This window comes from Apium graveolens, chromosome 10 (genome assembly GCF_009905375.1).
Source record: "Apium graveolens cultivar Ventura chromosome 10, ASM990537v1, whole genome shotgun sequence".
Lineage (NCBI taxonomy): Eukaryota > Viridiplantae > Streptophyta > Magnoliopsida > Apiales > Apiaceae > Apium > Apium graveolens.
The window spans coordinates 51,755,226-51,775,094 of NC_133656.1; the positions used below are offsets into that span (position 1 = coordinate 51,755,226).

At 39.2% G+C, this 19,869-nt stretch overlaps 1 protein-coding gene across 1 annotated transcript in view; it reads right to left on the reverse strand.

The window, feature by feature from the left end:
- LOC141690582 (uncharacterized) overlaps positions 1 to 19,869 on the reverse strand; it is a 41,285-nt gene that overhangs the window by 727 nt on the left and 20,689 nt on the right. The window lies entirely within an intron of this gene.

The following is a 19,869-nucleotide window of genomic DNA, read 5'->3' on the forward strand; positions in this document are numbered from 1 at the left end:
TTTCTCCACTTCATACTTATAGTCTTTGAACTTTTCAAAGGCATCAGACCTGTGTTTCATCAAACACATATCCGAATCTAGATCTATCATCTATGAAAGTAATGAAGTATGAAAATCCACCCATGGCTTGCGTAGACATTGGTCCACATACATCTGTGTGTACCAATCCTAGCAAATCTGCAGCCCTCTCCATGTCCACTAAATGGAGACTGCAGTGCCACTATGAAGTGAGATCTTCATCATCCCTTTTCATTTATAGTTTGTTCAATCTGAAGTAAATTATGTCACATTTATACAGACCATTATTTAAGTACCACGTCCATAAAGAATATTATCTCTAAGAATATAACATTCATTATTCTCAATAATAAATGAAAATCCAGCCAAGTCTAACATGGGAATAGAAATATATTCCTCACAATCGAGGGAACAAAATAACAATTATTTAAAACAATAGTCTTGCCCGTAGGCATATGTAAATGAAATGATTACATCTTTAGCAGCAACTCTTGCTCCATTTCCCATCAGTAGAATCACCTCCTCTTCCTCAAGAGTCCTACTTCTCCTTAGTCCCTGCAACAAATTGCAGATATGAGAACCACAGGCGGTATAATACCCAAGTAGAAATTTGATTTAATGACATATTCACTTCTATCATGAACATACCTGAATCAGAAGCGGTAGTCTCACTACCCTTCTTCTTCTTTAATTCTGCAAGGTAAACCTTGCAGTTCCTCTTCCAGTGCCCCACCTTGTTACAGTGAAAGCAAACAACTTTGCTCTTGGGGTCTTCAGCTTTTGGTGGAACCGGCTTTTCTTCACCTACTTTCTTCTTGGAAGGGTTCCTTTTCCTTTTCTTAGGATTGGAACCTTCACCAATTAGAAGAACATAACTCTTCTTAGGGGGAAAATTCGATTCCGCAGTCTTCAACATGTTGTGGAGTTCAGCCAGGCTGACATCGAACTTATTCATGTGAAAGTTCACAACAAACTGCGAGAACGAACTCGGAAGCGATTGCAAGACCAAGTCTTGGCTCAGCTCCCCATCCATGGCAAAACCAAGTTGTCCAAGACGTTCAATCAAATTGATCATCTTAAGTACATGGTCATTCACAGATGATCCCTCAGACATCCTACAACCGAACAGCTCCTTCAATATCTCGATGCTGTCCTCCCTGCCACATCATACAACTCTTGTAGATGCATAAGGATAGTGTGAACATCCATATTCTCATGCTGCTTCTGTAGCTCAATGTTCATGGAAGCTAGCATGATGCATTGAGCAACATTTGCATCATCTATCCACTTACGATACACAACATGTTCATCATTATGTGCATCGTTAGCAGGTTCAGTAGGCTTAGGTGAGTCAAGCACATATTCCAGCTTCTCAACCCTGAGAACAATTCTTAAGTTTCGAAGCCAGTCAGCAAAATTAGGACCAGTCAACTTGTGAGCATCTAGTATGCTCCTGAGTGATAGTGCAGAAGACATAATATAGTAAATCTGTGAATGATAAACACATAACAACACTTAGAAAATATTCAATTTCATTTCAAACACTATATGAGTCGGGTCTTTATTCATAAGTGGCTCCCACTAGTTCATCTAATTTATTCAACCCCCTACGTGAAAAATTAAGCATTCATAATGCTAGTGGGAATAGGGATCCTACATTCCATCACATAACCTCGGCTGTTTGGCTGAACCGCCATGTAATGTTCAATAGGCAGATAACTCTTGTCAATTACATCTTATGTTATTCCCTAATCAACTTTAGCCTCTGAATACTTGAGTCACGGTTGTGGAATGACAAACTCAATATTCTAAGTCAAGTCTAGACCCAATATTCCGTACAATTGAATCAGTCTCCAACGGGCCCACGGCTGCAGCACGTAACGACCTTTAGATTCTAATTTAATGTACACATCTCTATGTAATAGACAGTATTCCTTATTCGAAATCCAAGCCCTCGGCTTGTTAGCACGAACGACAATGATTTAAAAATAAGAACCACTTTCTATCATGTTGGAAGGCCATGACCGACACAAGCCCGTTGTGTCATTGGCCAATTACTACTTGATACTATTTAATTTTAGAGGGATTATATTACGTTACAATCCTAATCATATTATAAGAGATTCTTCCTTTTAAATTAATTATTTCAAATCAATAATCGATAATAAGATGATTCCCAGATCGGGTGGAGCATTGTCAAGAGGCGTCACTTAATAACCCTTTCTTACAGATAGAAATCTGTTGTTGACAGAATCATCCTTCCTCTCAAAATTGAAAATTCATATTTAATTACGTGTTTCATAAACACAAGAATCTCATGATTGTATTCATAATATTATTGTCAAGGCAAGAAACGATTCCTATTCTAGATTTTCTAGAGCACGCCTTATATTGATTTAAGTTCACCTAAATCTATCATCGCATGGTAAACACAGGCATATATCTCATATATAAAAATAAATAAACAAGTAAGCATGCAATTAATATCATGTCACACATTGATATAATGATGTATGGATTTATTATAGCATTTAAAAGCAATTAAAACAATTAAAACATGCTTTAAAAACACTTTCGGGAATATAAACAGTTCAAAACTTTTATATGAAAAATATTTGACCACTCCATTAGATCCGTCTCGGAAAAAACGAATCCACAGATATATTTGCACACCCAAAACGGAGTTACGAAACATCCCAAAAAATCAAATTTAATGTGGACATACGGGCTATAACGCATGTACGTAAATGCGTTACAACACTGTTGAGCCATTTACGCGTGTAACACATTCCGTAAATGCGCAACAGTGTGTAACGCATTCACAGAATGCGCAACACACCCCTTCCCCGCGTGCAAGCGCACGCGGCCTGCACAGCCGTAGCAGGTTTTTGCAATTTTTTTTTCCTTGCCGTGTCTGTTGGTCTTTTCTTGTTGTTACAAAAAATAGAAAGTAAATCCCCCTTTCCCTTACTCCCTTATTAATAACTCTTTATTAATTTATTATTTTAATTTTATTATTAATAATTAATTAACATTTAATTAATAATTAATAAAATCAAATAATATGATTTCTTAAATCAGGGAGTAGCAGAAAAATACCAAATCAGCCATGGGTCCTTGTGCAAATTTTAATCATAATTAATCACATGCATAATTATTTATGAATTTTAATTAAAACAATTTTTAAAATTCATAACAAATAATCTACACATCACAAAATTATGAAAAAAATATCTAGATGATCTACAACACTTATAGATCCCAGATCAGTAGTCAAAATCTCATGCAAAAATTATTTCGAATTAATTCATAATTAAATCCAAATAAACTTGCAAAAATCATAATAAATCCATACATGCATAAAAAATCTGAATTTTTTTATATGAATCTCTATATGCAGAACCTAGCTCTAATGCCAATGAAGGAATTTACGGATGAGCGGAAGCGTGACATAACAATTATTCCGTAAAAACCATATACCCGCACATATAGAAAAACATATAAAAGGGAAAAACTGAAGAATCGAAATCATACCCTCGTGAATCGAAGCTTTATGAAATTGGAGTGCTAGCAGTTGCTCCTCAGTGTGTGAAGCACTCTAGCGGTATCCACCAAGAACGATCCGCTTCGATGAACCTTTTTTATAAAACTAAGTTTTATAAAATGGAGTTTTGGGAGAGAGGAGAGAGAGAAGAAGAAGATGGAGGCTAGGGTTTTCACAAAACCAAAATTGTGTGTAGTTTTTTTTTTGAGCCATCCATCTCATTCTATTTATAGGACTCTCTTAGGGTTTTATAATATATCTTTATATATATTAACCCCCACATTTTATCTTCATAAAATGCTTTAATAATAATTAAAACTATTTTAATCATTATTTCTTTTTCTTAACTATTTAGAAAATAATTCTCTCTCTCATTTTTCATTAAAGAAAATATTCTTTTATGGTGTGACCCCGTAGGTTCAATATTATGCCGATAGTAGAAATAAATAATAATAAACTTTTATTAATTATTTATATGAATATTAAATTCACTAAATATAATTAACTGATTAATTATATTTATTCTACATCGTGAGTGATGCTTCTCAACATATCGCGACTATCCAGATAATATGAATTCACTGCTTAGAATACCAAGAATCTGTCAGTGAATAGTTACCGTACAATCAATTCCTTCTACCCTCCAATGTCCTGATTAAATACAAGGCATGGATCTTGTGTCAAGCTTATTTAATTTAATCATATGCTTTCCCATTCACTATGCTCAGTTCTATGTAAATTAGAAACTCCTTTCTAATTTCATTTACTCTGGCCAGAGATTCCTGAACTAGCATAAGTGGATCAGCTTTGACATTCTCTTCCTTCACTGGAAGGGGTAGATCCTTTATTGATCATACACTATCTTCGTGTACAAATTCCTATACCAGTAGAGCCCTAATAATTGTCCCTGGAGACTAAGAACTAAACCAAAGCATAGTTCAGTCTACACAAGATGACTATGATGACCTCAAGTCTAAGGATACTTGTACAACTATCACTATGTGAACAACTGCTGACACGTGAGTGAACTCCATCAGTTGTTCAGCTGTGCGAGTCATGTTCAGTGAACTTATTCTATAATAAGCACCTACATACTAGCTATAGTGTCACCACACAAATGCCTATGAGAACAGACATCCTCCGGAAGGGAGCAAACATAGTATGTACCAATCTTTACGGATTATTAATTACCAGTTAGTAATCCTATGACCAGGAACTATTTAAGTTTAGAGTTATCATCTTTTAGGTCTCACTATTATGATCTCATCATAATCCATAAAAAGCTTTACTCTAAACTATGGTATATCTTATTTAAATACTTAAATAGATAGAGCCCGTAATAAAAACCAAAACAAGTCTTTTATTAATATCAATGAAATCAAAACAGATTATATAAAAGTTATTCCTAAATCCTCATACGTGATTGGACTTAGGACATATCTCTTTCAGTGAGTGTGTTTTTATGTTTTTCTTCTTTTCTTGAAATATTTATGGTTGTGAACAAAGTAAATCAAATCTTGTAGTAAAATATGTTAAGACTGAAATTAAACATGCAACAATGAATAACACAGATCTTTCAAAACTCACTAAATTTTATATTAAAATTAAGAACATTTTTCTACAAAATTTCTAGGCTCTTTGTTGATAAAGAGCTTAGCTTCTTTCTTGAGAGAATACAAAAATTTCCTGATCTAATTGTTACAACTAACAAAGGACCAATGTTAACTTTATATGATAGTTAACTACTGGTTTACATCGTGTATAATAAGAGATGATGTTCACTTTAGTAAACTATCACTAATCATTCCATTTTAGAAAAAGTATATTTTCCATTTCTGGCTTAACATATCTTTGTATACTGTGTTAAGTTTGATCTTTCTTTGTCAGTTAATCTTCACCCTTGATCTTGCACACTCTTCAAGCTGCTTTTTGTAGACTTGTCAATCCAACTGGTTGGATTGTTTGTTGATTGTTAATCTTGGATATTGAACTGGCTTGCAATTCATACTTTGAGATTTTACCTCAAGATCTCCAGTTAGGCATATAGAGATCTTGACATCTCGATAAGTATATTGACTTATCGAGATCTCTAATACTCCATAGTTGATTTGACTTGTAGAGTTCTTTGAGTTCTCTATAAGAGAATTTAGCTTGTCGAGATCTCTCATCTTCATATCTTCACTTTGGCTTATCGATATCTTTGAGTTCTCTAGTGACTTGTTGACTTGTCGATAACTCAGAGTTCTCTAGTGAAATTTGACTTTTCGATAACTCAGAGTTCTCTAGTGAATTTTGACTTGTCGGTAACCCTGAGTTCTCTAGTGAAGAAATGACTTGTCGATATCTCCAATCTCCATGTCTTCAATTTGGCTTGTCGATATCTCTGATTTCTCTAGTAGCTTTCCTAAGTTCTCTATAAGTCATTCTGGAGTTCTCGAATAACTTTTCTATAACACTAAATCTGTGATTAGTAGAGATCTTGACTTAGAACATTTTTCTCAAAACATATTTATTCAACTCCAAGCTTCTTCATAATTCTTCTGAGGCATGATCTTCTTGATCTTCTTCCAGATAGAATTCTTAGGCTTGATATTATTTACAGAAAAAGACTCCAGTCTGCTCTTTGACATTCTTACAGACTTTAAATGTTACATTACAAAATGCAAACTAAGATAACAATACAACTTACTTAGGGTTGTCAATTTGACTTAGTTTTGTTAAGGTACAGGTATCTCTTGGACAACAATTCACTCTACTATTCCACCACCTATAGCAATCCTTGATTTTTTGAAAAATAGTCCATTCACTCTACTATTCATCACCTGAAATTCTCCCTGTTTCTGACACTACAAGAAATTTGCAATCAGACAACGATTGACAAATAACATTTAAAAAAAACCGTCATCCTAAAAAATCAGAAAACGGTGAACTAATTTTGCAGAAAAAATAGTTGTGTGAGCTCCTGAACAAACAACGGATATCCATATTTTTTAAACTGTTGTACAAGTTGTATCCTCTCATCGAGTCAGACAACAGTTTTTAAATATAGTGTTGTTATAGTTCTTTAACACAACGATTACAAACCGTTGTTAGTATGTTAACGTATAGGGATATAAGACAACGGTTTTGACATTACATTGTGTAATTGAGACAACGGTTTTTCAGAAAGGTTGTCCTCTAAACCATCAAACACCGGAATGAAACAGTTGTCTGAGGAATTTCAATGGGTACCACGTATTGAGGTGGCAGCACGTGATAGGTGGTAAATCATTCACAAGGATTGCTGAGGTGGCAAAATGAGAGCCCTTCATTGATATGAGATTTAATAGCGGCCGTTAGATCGAAATATAGATGAATTCTTATACAACGGTTTTATGTTAAAAAAAAGTGTTGTCTTAGTTGGTCTCATACAAGCTTTTAGATATTATGTTATGTAATTCACACAACAGATTTTAGAAGGGTTATTTTAGATACCTTCATATAACGGAATAAACAATTGTCTAAAATAGTTATTTTATAATTTCAATGGGCACCACCTGATGAGGTGGCACCCCATGATAGGTTGTAAACATTTTACTTAGATTGCTGAAGTGTCTGAATGATATCCCTTGATTGAAATGAGATTAGATATTAGCCATTAGATTGAAAAAAGCTGATCTGCTTACACAATGGTTTATAATAAAAATAGTGTTGTCTTAGTTTATCTTTACACAATGATGTTCTAAGGAAACCATTGTAAAAGTATTACTCTATAAAATGAGATTCCCAGTATACAAGATTAATTTTTAAAATGATTTTTTTCGACGATCCAACCGTTAGAATGTTAATATATGCCAATTTTAGTCATTATAAAAAAATTATTAACAAATTTGAAATCCATTTTGCATGTTAGGATTAGAAAAATCCAGTAAAAGAACTCCTCCCGACAACGAGACTCGTTCCCGATTTACAAGATTATTTTTTAAAATTATTTTTTTCGACGATCCAACCATACGGATGTTAAGATATGTCAATTTTAGCCATATCAAAAAATTATTAAATAATTTGAAATTAATCATGCATATCAGGATTAGAAAAATCTAGTAAAAGTCCCCTCCAGACAACGAGACTCGTTCCCGATTTATAAGATTAATTTTTAAAATGATTTTTTCGAAGATCCAACCGTACGGATGTTAAGATATATCAATTTTAAAGGCCTTGAGCTCCCGAATCTTAGTAATACATACAGAAAATAATAACCTTAGTTTTTTATCCATAACATTTGGCGCCGTCTGTGGGACGAAACAACAACAACCATGGCGAGAACACGGAGAACAATTGGAGCTATAGAGGAAGGAACACCATCAGAGATAACCCAGGTGATTTCATCAACCGTGGAGGTTCCTCCCCATTCAACTTATGCATCTACTCAGGAGGAAGCCCAGACAGGGGCAACTCAACCCCAGCTACAAGGGACAACTACCCCGATTCAAGGTACGAATCCTCAAGTTCAACAAATACATATACCTGTGAATTCTCGACCCGTCGGGTATGAATATTCAACTATTGTTACTACTAACCCCCCTTATGGGATGCCCCTTCACCCTGAGGTTGGAGGAAGTGGATATGCTAGGCGAAGCGAAGCACGAGGGCGGTCGCCCCCTATATACGAGGTTTGGGTCCTATCCCTGAGGATCGGGAATTTTCTGGTCCATACACTGAGAGAGACTTCGAATCTTCGGATGATGAAGTGGCCCCGAGAAGGAAGCGTCCTGGAAAAGAGCCAATGGCCGATGGAAGGCAACGCCCCCAAAGCACCCCAGGGGCGAATCCCCAAGTAGTGCAGGAAAGGATCAGGGCTCATGAGGCTGAAATCCAAAGGCTGAGGCGTGATTTGGAGGCTCACCAGGCCACCAGACCCCACATACCTCCTAGGGGGAGAAATCCTCCTCCTATCATAGACCTGGATGGTCCGGTAAGAAGAAGGGCTGCTGTCCCAAGAACTGATCCAAGCAATCTCCTTCCCCTTGGAGATCCTGACGATCCAACTCCACCCTTCACAGAAGAGATAATGAATGCCCATATCTCAAGGAAATTCAAGATGCCCACTATCAAAGCCTATGATGGCACGGGAGACCCCGCAAATCATGTTAGGACATTCTCTAATGCACTGCTGCTGCAACCCGTTAATGATGCTATAAAGTGTCGGGCCTTCCCTCAAACCCTGTCGGGTATGGCTCAAAGATGGTATAGTCGCTTGCCCCCAAACTCTATAGGATCGTTCCGGGAGTTAAGTCAGGCTTTCATTAAGCAGTTCATCAGTGGGAGAGTCCATGAGAAAAGTTCAGCATCTCTCATGAGTATTGTGCAAGGAGCAAAGGAATCTTTGAGAGACTACCTGAATCATTTTACAAAGGAGGCTTTAAAAGTCCCAGACCTTGATGATAAGGTAGCCATGATAGCACTGCAACAAGGAACTAGGGATGAGTTTTTCAAGATGTCCTTGGCCAAACGTCCCCCAGAAAACATGTTGCAACTCCAAGAGAGAGCAGGGAAGTATATCAAGGTTGAAGAAAGCATGAGGAAGACCGTAGTAAGTAATGAGCCCACTGGAGGCAAGAAACGAAAAACTGATTTGGAGTATGTCGCTAAGGACAAATATCCTAGAACCGAACAAAACCCTGATTCAACCCCCAAGAAGGGAGGACCTAGGCAAAAGTTCACTGAATACGCTAAGCTGAATGCTCCCAGAAGTCAGATTTTGATGGAGATTGAGAAAGACAGAGATATTCGCTGGCCTAAGCCCTTGAAGGCTGATCCCGCCAAGCTAGATAAGGGCAAGTATTGCAGGTTTCACAAAGATGTTGGCCATGACACCGATGAGTGTAGGCAATTGAAAGATGAAATTGAGTTTTTGATTCGAAAAGGAAGATTGAACAAGTATACTGGAGATGGAGGGGACAGAAATAATAATGGAAGGAAGAACTTTGAATATCGTAGGAGGGACCAAGATGATCAGGGGCGGAATCCCCAACCCAGAGGGCCGGTTATAAATGCAATTTTTGGAGGACCGCGACACCCTCGAGGGCCAGTGATAAACACGATCTTTGGAGGTCCAACTGCTGCTGGATTGTCCAAAAATTCCAGAAAGGCATATACTAGGGAGGTTATGCATATTGTTGGAGAAGCCCCGAAGAGGGCCAGGACAGAAGTAACATTGGATTTTGATGATTCCGACCTAGAGGGTGTAAAGTTTCCCCATGACGACCCGTTGGTCATAACGCCGATAATAGGAAATAGCCCGGTTAAGAGGGTCCTTGTGGATAATGGTGCTTCTGTGGATATCTTGCTCCACGACACCTTTCTAAGAATGGGGTATAATGACTCCCAGTTGACACCAACCGACATGCCGATATATGGATTTGCTGGAGTAGAATGTCCTGTGGAAGGGATAATCAAATTGCCAACCACCATAGGTACGGAACCAAGGCAAGCAACGCAGATGCTGGATTTCGTGGTGGTAAAGGCTAGTTCAACTTATAATGCTATCATGGGGAGAACAGGGATACATGCCTTTAAGGCAGTCCCCTCTTCCTACCATTCAGTCATGAAGTTTCCCACCCGAAACGGGATTGGAGAAGAGAGAGGAGATCAAAAAATGGCTAGAAGCTGTTATGTGGCCTCTTTGAGGGCAGATGGAGTCGGGGGACAGGTTCTTCCTATTGAAGATATGAATGTTCGAGAAAATGATGAGAATAGAGGAAGGCCAGCAGAAGAATTGATTTCGGTTCCTTTAGACCCCAAGAATCCTGAGAGGATGGCTTTCATTGGAGCCACATTAGAGGAGCCCCTTAGAGGGAAGTTAGTGAAATTTTTGCAAGAAAATAGTGATGTGTTTGCATGGTCAGCAGCTGATATGCCAGGCATAGACCCGGAGTTAATTACTCACAAGCTAAACGTGGATCCAAGCCGGAAGACAGTGAAACAAAAGAAAAGAAATTTTGCCCCGGAAAGACAAGAGGCTATAAAACAGGAAGTAGAAAAGCTCTTAGAGGCTGGTTTCGTTGAGGAGATTCAATTTCCAGAGTGGTTAGCAAACCCTGTAATGGTGAAGAAGGCTAATGGAAAGTGGAGGATGTGTATAGACTTCACTGATCTGAATGATGCATGCCCCAAAGACTGTTTTCCGCTGCCTAGAATTGATACTTTGATTGATGCCACTGCTGGACATGAGATGCTGAGTTTCATGGATGGATTTAGCGGATACAACCAGATCGAAATGCATAAGAATGACATTCCTAAGGTATCATTTATCACTGACTTTGGTGTTTATTGTTATCTTGTTATGGCGTTTGGTCTCAAGAATGCAGGAGCCACCTATCAAAGGTTGGTGAATAGAATTTTTAAGGATCTTATTGGTAAGACTATGGAAGTTTATGTTGATGACATGTTAGTCAAGAGTCTAGTAAAGACTGATCATATAGCCCATTTAAGGGAAGCTTTTGAGGTCCTGAGGTACCACAAGATGATGTTAAATCCTACGAAGTGTGCTTTCGGAGTAGGATCTGGAAAATTCTTGGGATTAATGGTCTCAAAAAGAGGAATTGAGGCTAATCCCGATAAAATAAAGGCGATCCTGGACATGGAACCACCAAAACTATCAAGGATGTTCAGAAGCTCACATGAAGGGTTGCTGCGCTAGGACGCTTCATCTCCAAGTCAGGAGACAAGTGCTTGTCATTCTTCAAGTCACTAAAGAACATTAAAGACTTTGTATGGAGTGAGGAAAATCAGAAGGCATTTGAAGAATTAAAGAAATATATGGGCCAGGCCCCGTTGTTGGCCAAGCCAGTTCAGAGTGAAGTTTTATTCTTGTACTTGGCTGTTTCAGAGAACGCCTTGAGCGCGGTGTTGGTTAAGGAGGAACTGAAAGTCCAGAAACCCGTATACTATGTCAGCAAAATCTTGCATGGTGCTGAGTTGAATTATTCAACTATTGAAAAATTCGCTTTAGCCTTGGTAATGGCTTCAAAAAAGCTGCGTCCTTATTTTCAAGCTCACCAGATTGAAGTGCTAACAAATCAGCCACTGAGAAACATCATTCACAGTCCCAAGGCAAGTGGGAGACTGATTAAGTGGGCAATAGAGTTGGGAGAGTTCGATCTCAAGTATAAGCCGCGCACGGCTATAAAAGCCCAGGCACTAGCTGACTTCGTGGTGGAATTTACCATACCCAACCAAGAAGTCGGGGGCAGGAAGATACCATACCTCAAGACAAGGGAGTCGATAATGGGGACAAAGAGAAGGATGATAAAGAATATTGGGTTCTCTATTTTGATGGGGCATCAAAAACAAACTCCAGTGGAGCAGGATTGGTTTTGCAAAGCCCTGATGGATTCTTAATTGAGTATGCTATGAAGCTAGACTTCCCAACCACAAACAATGAGGCAGAGTATGAAGCCCTGATTGCTGGCCTTGGTCTAGCTGGAACACTTAGAGTAAAAAACTTAAAGGTCCGTGGAGACTCAAAGCTGATCATATCCCAGGTAAAGGGAGAATTTGAGGCAAGAGATGATACGATGGCTAGATATGTTCACCTAGTAAGGGCTGTGATGACCCAATTTAATGAATGTCATGTTGAACACATTCCAAGGGAAGAAAATGCTAAAGCAGATGCGCTATCAAAGTTTGCTTCATCTGAGATTGAAGAAAGTTCAGGAAGTGTGTACTTCCGTGTTTTGAAGACACGAAGCATAGATGTTAAGCTTGTGGCTCCCGTAGGCCTGGGGGCGTCATGGATCGATCCCATTAAGGCTCACATTCAAACTGGATGGTTGCCAAGTGAAGCAACTGAAGCACGAAAGTTAATTGTTCGAGCACTAAGGTACTCTTTGATAGATGGGATTCTGTATAAAAGATCTTTCGTGGTTCCTTACTTGAGGTGTCTCAGGCCCGATGAGGCACGCTCGGCTCTTGAGGAAGTGCATGAAGGTATTTGTGGACAACACTTGGGGGGGCAGGGCCTTAGCTCATAAGATAACCCGTTCAGGCTTTTATTGGCCAGAAATGATGGCTGATGCCAAACAATATGTAAAGAAGTGTGATCGCTGTCAGAAGCATGCACCAGTTGTTAGACAACCCCCCCGAGATGCTGACCTCTATCAACTCCCCAATCCCCTTTGCTATGTGGGGGATGGATATTCTAGGGCCTTTCCCTATGGCCACAGCACAAAGGAAATTTCTGATTGTAGCCATTGATTATTTCACTAAGTGGATTGAAGCCAAGCCCTTGGCCAAAATCACAACTAAGCAGGTTGCACAATTCCTGTGGGAAAACATTATGTGCCGATATGGGATTCCCCGTATCCTCGTCACTGACAATGGAACACAATTCAACAATGAGGAATTCAAGAAGTATTGTGAAGAAAATGAAATTGAGTTACGATTTACCTCTGTGGCTCACCCGCAAGCCAATGGGCAAGCGGAGGTAGCAAATCGGATAATCCTGGATGGACTACGGAAGAGGATCGGGAAGTCAAGAAATAATTGGGTGGATGAGATACTTCCAATACTATGGGCCTATAGAACTACCTGTAGAGTCACGACTGGAGCAACTCCCTTCATGTTGGCATATGGGGCAGAAAGCAGTGGTTCCCATGGAGATATCACATTCTTCTCCAAGAATTCAAGCTTTCAATGCTGGGGAAAATGAGGAAGGGCAAAGGTTGGCGCTGGACTTAATTGATGAAGTGCGAGATAAGGCACATGCAAAGATAGTAGAGTATCAGAAAAAGGTTTCGTTCTACTACAACCTAAGGGTTAAAGAGAGGTTTTTCAAACAAGGTGATCTAGTCTTGAGAAAAATAGAGGCTTCTGGTGTCGGACATAAAGGAAAGCTAGCCCCAAATTGGGAAGGGCCGTACAGAGTCAAGAGCGTTCAGGGTTGAGGAACCTACAAGCTGGAAACTATGGATGGTTTTGAAGTCCCGAGGACCTGGCATGCACAAAACCTGAAGGTTTACTACGTGTAAGATAGGCGAAGTACGATTCTCACTTGTCATTGTGACAAGTAGGTTTAAAAGCACCTGGAAGCTTTGTTTGCGTAGGATTTTATATTCCAGTAGAATTTACATTGTCTAGTTATTATTAATTAGGGTCAAACCCATGCTATGTAAGGTTTTGAAAAACCGACTTCATATTAAAGAGTTTGAAATCCAAGGATGTTTAAGATTCAGATGCATATTAAGATTGTAAAGTCAAAACAGAAAGAGGCAAGAAAAGCAACATATAAAATATAAGCCCCGAAGGGTAATAAGTTCTGGATACGATTAAGTCAATACATAGAAAGCCACAATGGGCCAAACAAGAAAAACAAAATACTCAAAGATCCTTGAAGAAGTCATCATCGATGTTTCGTTCATCGGCAGCAAAAGAAGGAACTGGAACAGGATCAGCACCTCGAGGAGAAACAGCTGCGGCCTCAGGAGAAGAAGCAAGAATAGGAGAAAGAGGGATATCATCAAGAAGAGGCTCTTTCCCAGGAATATCAGGGACTGGATAGGCAGTGAGAGTCACCTCCGGAATCTTCTTCCCAATCTCCTCTACTATCTGCTCCCAACAGCTAGAAAAGGTCTCCGGGAAGTTAGCATCGTACTCAGCATTTAGGACATCCTGAAAGTCCTGAGATGCCTTATACTCAGCTATCACCTCAGCTCGGGCCCTTTGAGCATCCAGCTCCAGCTTACGAACTTTCTCCTTCTCGTCCGCCAGCTCCTTCTCTACCTCACGGAAACGAGTGAAGTTGGCCTCGGAAGCCTTGAGGTACCTATCCCTGTCCCTCTCAGCAATAGTTAGGCTGGTCCTCACATCCTTCAAATTGTGAAGGGCAGCCTGGAGATAGGTATTCATCTGCACGAACATATCAAAGTACAGTAAGTAATAAAAAAAACAGTTAAAAAAGGAAGAGGCTTACAGAAGCCACGGCCTGAGCACCCAGACGCTCAATCTGTAGGTCATCAGAAGACTCTACGATCTCAGCCCTATCACGAGGCGTGATCACACTCTGAGACCAAACGGCGGCAGCCTCGGAACTCCCTACCACCATGTCCCTCCTCTGAAGGCCCCAAGTGCCGGTGAAGGGAGAGGTATTTTCATCAAGGCTAGGAGGCCTCTGGGATAAAAAGGTAGGGACGGCCTCCTGAACCGTGACTGAAGGGCCGTCACCAATCCTAACCCGCTTGTCGCGGTGGGTCTCAACAGCAGAGCCCTTGGCGGCACGGGCCTCCCGCTTCTTGAAGATCGTATCCAAAGCGGCCCTAGCTGCAGGCAAATACGAGCACGTAAGAAAAAGGACAAATAGAGAATGGAGGAAATGGAACAAAAAGGGGAAAGAAATACCCTCGGGACCAAGGTCACTTAGACCTAAACCTTGCAAATTACCCTCTGAAAGGATGAGAGCGCAATGGTGCAAGTTATCAGCAGTAATGGCCTTGATGGCCGCATCCTCATCTATCCCCAATTTTAGGTCTCTTAAAGACCCGTCTATACTTTTTGAGAAGTTGGGCCTGAAAAAATGGTCCCAACCCTCCTCGGAATCCAGAAATATATAAAACCACTCACTCTTCCATGTTGGATACGAGTCGGGATTGGTGCCAGAAATAAAGCAGGAATGAGCCAAGGATCTATGAACTATTTTGACCCATCCTTGGTCCTCAGAAGCATTTATAAATTTAAATAAATAACGAAAGACACAAACATTTGGCTCAAAACCGTGTTTACGAGATTGGGCCATATAACAGTGAATAAAACGCCAAGAGTTGGGTGTGAGTTGGGTCGAACAGACTCGGGCCTCAGCCAAAAGGCGAAAAACAAAAGGATGAGGAGGTAGGCGAAAACCAGCATAGAAGGTTTCCTTATAGACCCGAATGGCCCCAGGTTTTGGGTAGCAGGCCCTATCATTTGGGCCTGGAGCCTCGACCCTATAAGGGTGAGAAATGCCAAAAAGGCGGGCTATGGTACCTACTTGATCTGGACCAAATCTAGAAGGATAATTATATGCATCTAAATGTAACATATTAGGAAAGGCTTGCCCGAATTCGGTTAAAAGATCCCTAAGAGAAATAACTGAGGAATGTACAAGAGATTTTTTACCTCGGCTGGCCCTAGAGGGACGGGCAATAGCTTGGGGGACATGGGAGTGAGATGAATCAGAATCCGCCATGGATGAAGACAAAAACCCAGGAAGCTCTTGAAAGTAAGTGAAGAAGATGAAGATTCAAACGGAATCTTCAAAATAAGCCCAGAAAATGGCGGAGTAGAAAGCCGGAAATCGCTTGGAGGTGGCGATTCTTGAGAGACTAATTGCGTAGTTGAAGTTTAGAAATTTTTGTGAAAGAGAAGTGTGAGAAATGAACTCGCACTCCACCTCTTATATAGAGGAGCTCAAAGATGCACAAACGGGCCTGGGCCTAAGAAAAAGGCGGGAAGCCCATAAGATTTGAATTTTGAAAAGATTTAAAATCAAAGTTCATTGAATGAATCAAGGCTCGAACAACCTCAACAACGCCCAGGGTACATTATCCCACGCCGTTGTTAGAAGTGTGGCTCCTAGGCGTGGTACAACAACGCCCAGGAAGCATCTGTCCTCAACAACACCCAGGATGCATCATCCCTAGCCGTTGTTAGAAGTGTGGCTCCTAGGCGTGGTACAACAACGCCCAGGAAGCATCTGTCCTCAACAACGCCCAGGATGCATCATCCCTAGCCGTTGTTAGAAGTGTGGCTCCTAGGCGTGGTACAACAACGCCCAGGAAGCATCTGTCCTCAACAACGCCCAGGATGCATCATCCCTAGCCGTTGTGAGGAGTGTGGCTCCTAGGCGTGGATCAACAACGCCCAGGAAGCATCTGTCTCCAACAACGCCCAGGACGCAAGTTTCCTAGACGTTGTTAGAAAACTGTCTCCTAGGCGTGGGTGCACGACGTCTAGGATCTATGAATGCATCAGCCTCCAACAACGCCCAGGACGCAAGTTTCCTAGACGTTGTTAGGAAACCGTCTCCTAGGCGTGGATCAACAACGCCCAGGAAGCATCAGCCTCCAACAACGCCCAGGACGCAAGTTTCCTAGACGTTGTTAGGAAACTGTCTCCTAGGCGTGGATCAACAACGCCTAGGATGTATTGAGCATCAAAAGTTCTATTTTTCTGATCATTTAGTTAGAAAATAAGGAAATTCCTTAAATATTTTCTGAAAAATGTTAATATTTTCAGAAATAAGGAATAAATCCAGAAAATTAAAGGATAAATCCCAGAAATTAGGGAAAAAATCCAGAAAAATAAGGAAATTCCTTAAATATTTTCTGAAAAATGTTAATATTTTCAGAAATAAGAAGGAATAAATCCAGAAAATTACAGGATAAATCCCAGAAAATTAGGGAAAAAATCCAGAAAAATAAGGAAATTCCTTAAATATTTTCTGAAAAATGTTAATATTTTCAGAAATAAGGAATAAATCCAGAAAATTACAGGATAAATCCCAGAAATTAGGGAAAAAATCCAGAAAAATAAGGAAATTCCTTAAATATTTTCTGAAAAATGTTAATATTTTCAGAAATAAGGAATAAATCCAGAAAATTAAAGGAAAATCCCAGAAATTAGGGAAAAAATCCAGAAAATTAAAGGAAAATCCCAGAAATTAGGGAAAAATCCAGAAAATTAAGGAAAATTCCAGAAAATTAGGGAAAAATTTCTGGAAATTAAGATGATTCTTGAATAAAAGGAAGATTCATTGTAAATGTGTAGGTCGCTCCACACTTTACGCAAAAACGAAACCCTATAAGGGAATAAACAAACTTAACTTCTGCGAAACCTAATCAATGTTTCCCAAAAGTTGGGGGGCAAATGATAGGAATAAATAAATTATGATTAAATACTGCAACGTGTGGGCTGCTAAGCCCAATAAAAAGATATATGATACTCAGACCGGAAAGGTTAAGCCTGATAGACCAGATCAGGTCTGATGGAATAAAGAAAGCCCAAAAGCCCTGATTATTAATTAATTTCGTAATTAATTAATAAGGTAAAATCAGCTATTGAGAAGAGTCCCGATAAGGATATAAATCCTTATAGATTAGCCTCAAGGGAACCTAAAAGGATAAGGAATCAGTTTCCTACTATCTAGGACTCCAAAGTCCATTCTAATTATGAGACTTGCCCACCAAGTCTTCTATACCAAGTCCAATTCAAGGACTCCCAACATCTATATAAGGGGCCTCACCCCACAGATCAGAACTACGTTTTTTGGCTTGATTCTCTAATTCACAGAGATACGTAGGCATCTCGTAAAGGCAGAATTAAGCTACGATACACGAGAGCAGCTATTAAAGGCCTTGACCTCCCGAATCTTAGTAATAAATACAACAAATAATAACCTTAGTTTTTTATCCATAACAGGTATGACTATTGATTGTCATGCCAGTAATAAAATTAATATCAGACTTTTTATGTTTTATTTTGTACTGGTATGACAATCGGTATAACTATCAGATTGTCATACCCGTTATATATTATTATTTGTTTTGTTTTGTTTTTTTTTCTGTCTTTAAGCTGGTGTGACAATCGGTATGACAATCCGATTGTCATACCAGTTATACTACTTAATCGTTTTTGTGTGTGTTTTAAGTTTCATCAGTTTAGTTTTTTTTTTGTTTTTCAAAAATTCCAACAGTCTCTCTTTCTTTCTCTCTCTCTTCGAACAGCAAACACCATCTTAACCGCCATTGATCTCCTTTGCTCGAGTTTTTACTCAGCAATCTTACTCCTGTTATATATACTTACATATATATACATACAGGAGTGCTGCCAAAAATTTTTCAAAACTTTTTTTTCGAATCATTGTGTTTATTGATTTTGGGTATTTTTAATTTTAATTTTAATTTTTGTTTTGTGTCTTTTGGCTTTTCAAATCTGCGTTTGTGAGTTAAGAATTTTAACGAGATACAATTATGTCTAAATTTTTCGATTATAATTAATTTAATTCGAATTATTAAATTAATTTAATTAATTCGAATTTTCTTAATATTATTCTTAAATTTATGAAAGTGTGTGTCTTATTATTATTTTAAATGGCTCTCAATTTCCAAATTGTCGCGCATAATCAGGTTGGTTATTTTAATCCAGAAAAATGTGATGTGGAAAAATTTAAGCCATGGATTAGATTTTTAAATGACCATTCGATTGTTAGCTCTGCTATTAAATCAAATATGATTTTAAATGTCGATCTGCTTAGACTGATTTGCACAACCTCTACTGTGGCCGATGATTCAAAATCTTTTTCATTCACCGTGGCAAACACACAGTATGTAGTTGATGAAACAGTCGTCAATCAAGCGTTAAATTTTCCATTGGATAATTTCTGTAATTTGCCCTCTGAAAATGATATCACAAACTTTTTCCATGCTATTCACTATCAGGGGGTGATCAATTTAACCAAACTTTCAAAATCCAATTTGGTGTCTGAATGGGACATTTTCTTCGATACACTTTCTAAAGTGTTTGCCAACTGCACTAAATCCAACTTTCATAACATCACTTCCACTCTGCAGTATATTGGTCTTGTGGTTGTTTTCAATCAAATGATCAATTTTGGCAAACTACTTTTTTCCCATTCTCTTGAGACGTCTCACTACTGCTTTACGTGATCATTCTATAAATCGTAGGGTATCATGTTACTATGCTCGTTTTCTCATGCTTATAGCAGATCATCTTCTCACACCTGAGCACAAAGCCCTTTTTGCTAACTCTGCAGTAACCGAACCCCCTCCTGTAAGCAAAAAGATTTACACCCGTCGAGACACAACCTTCAAATTCATGCAAGTTCCAGTACTTGTATCTTCTTTTATGGCCACTTATATTCCCTTACCTATTTTCAATCTTCCCGATCATGAATAACAACCTCAACCTCCAGTGGTTCAAGCCACCCAGGCTCCTCCAACATCAGATGCTCTTCCATTACAGGTAGTAATTCCTCACTCTCACTCCATTCCTACTTCTGTTGAAAGACCCCCAGTGGTCGATAGGACTGACCATGAAGTTGTAGAACCACATCTTCAATCCCAGGTCATAGAGCCAAACACAGAGTCACAACCTATCTCAACCTCTCCCCCACTGTCTAAAATGTTACCCAGAAGGTTAATAGGAAGTAGTGTATTGTTAAATGTGAGTGAACCCTCAGCTCTGCCTCCTCCCAAGAAAAGAAGAACATATACTGAGGCATCTGAAAGCCCATCCTTGTCCTCCCAACAGGACATGGACTTTGAAATGGCCAATGA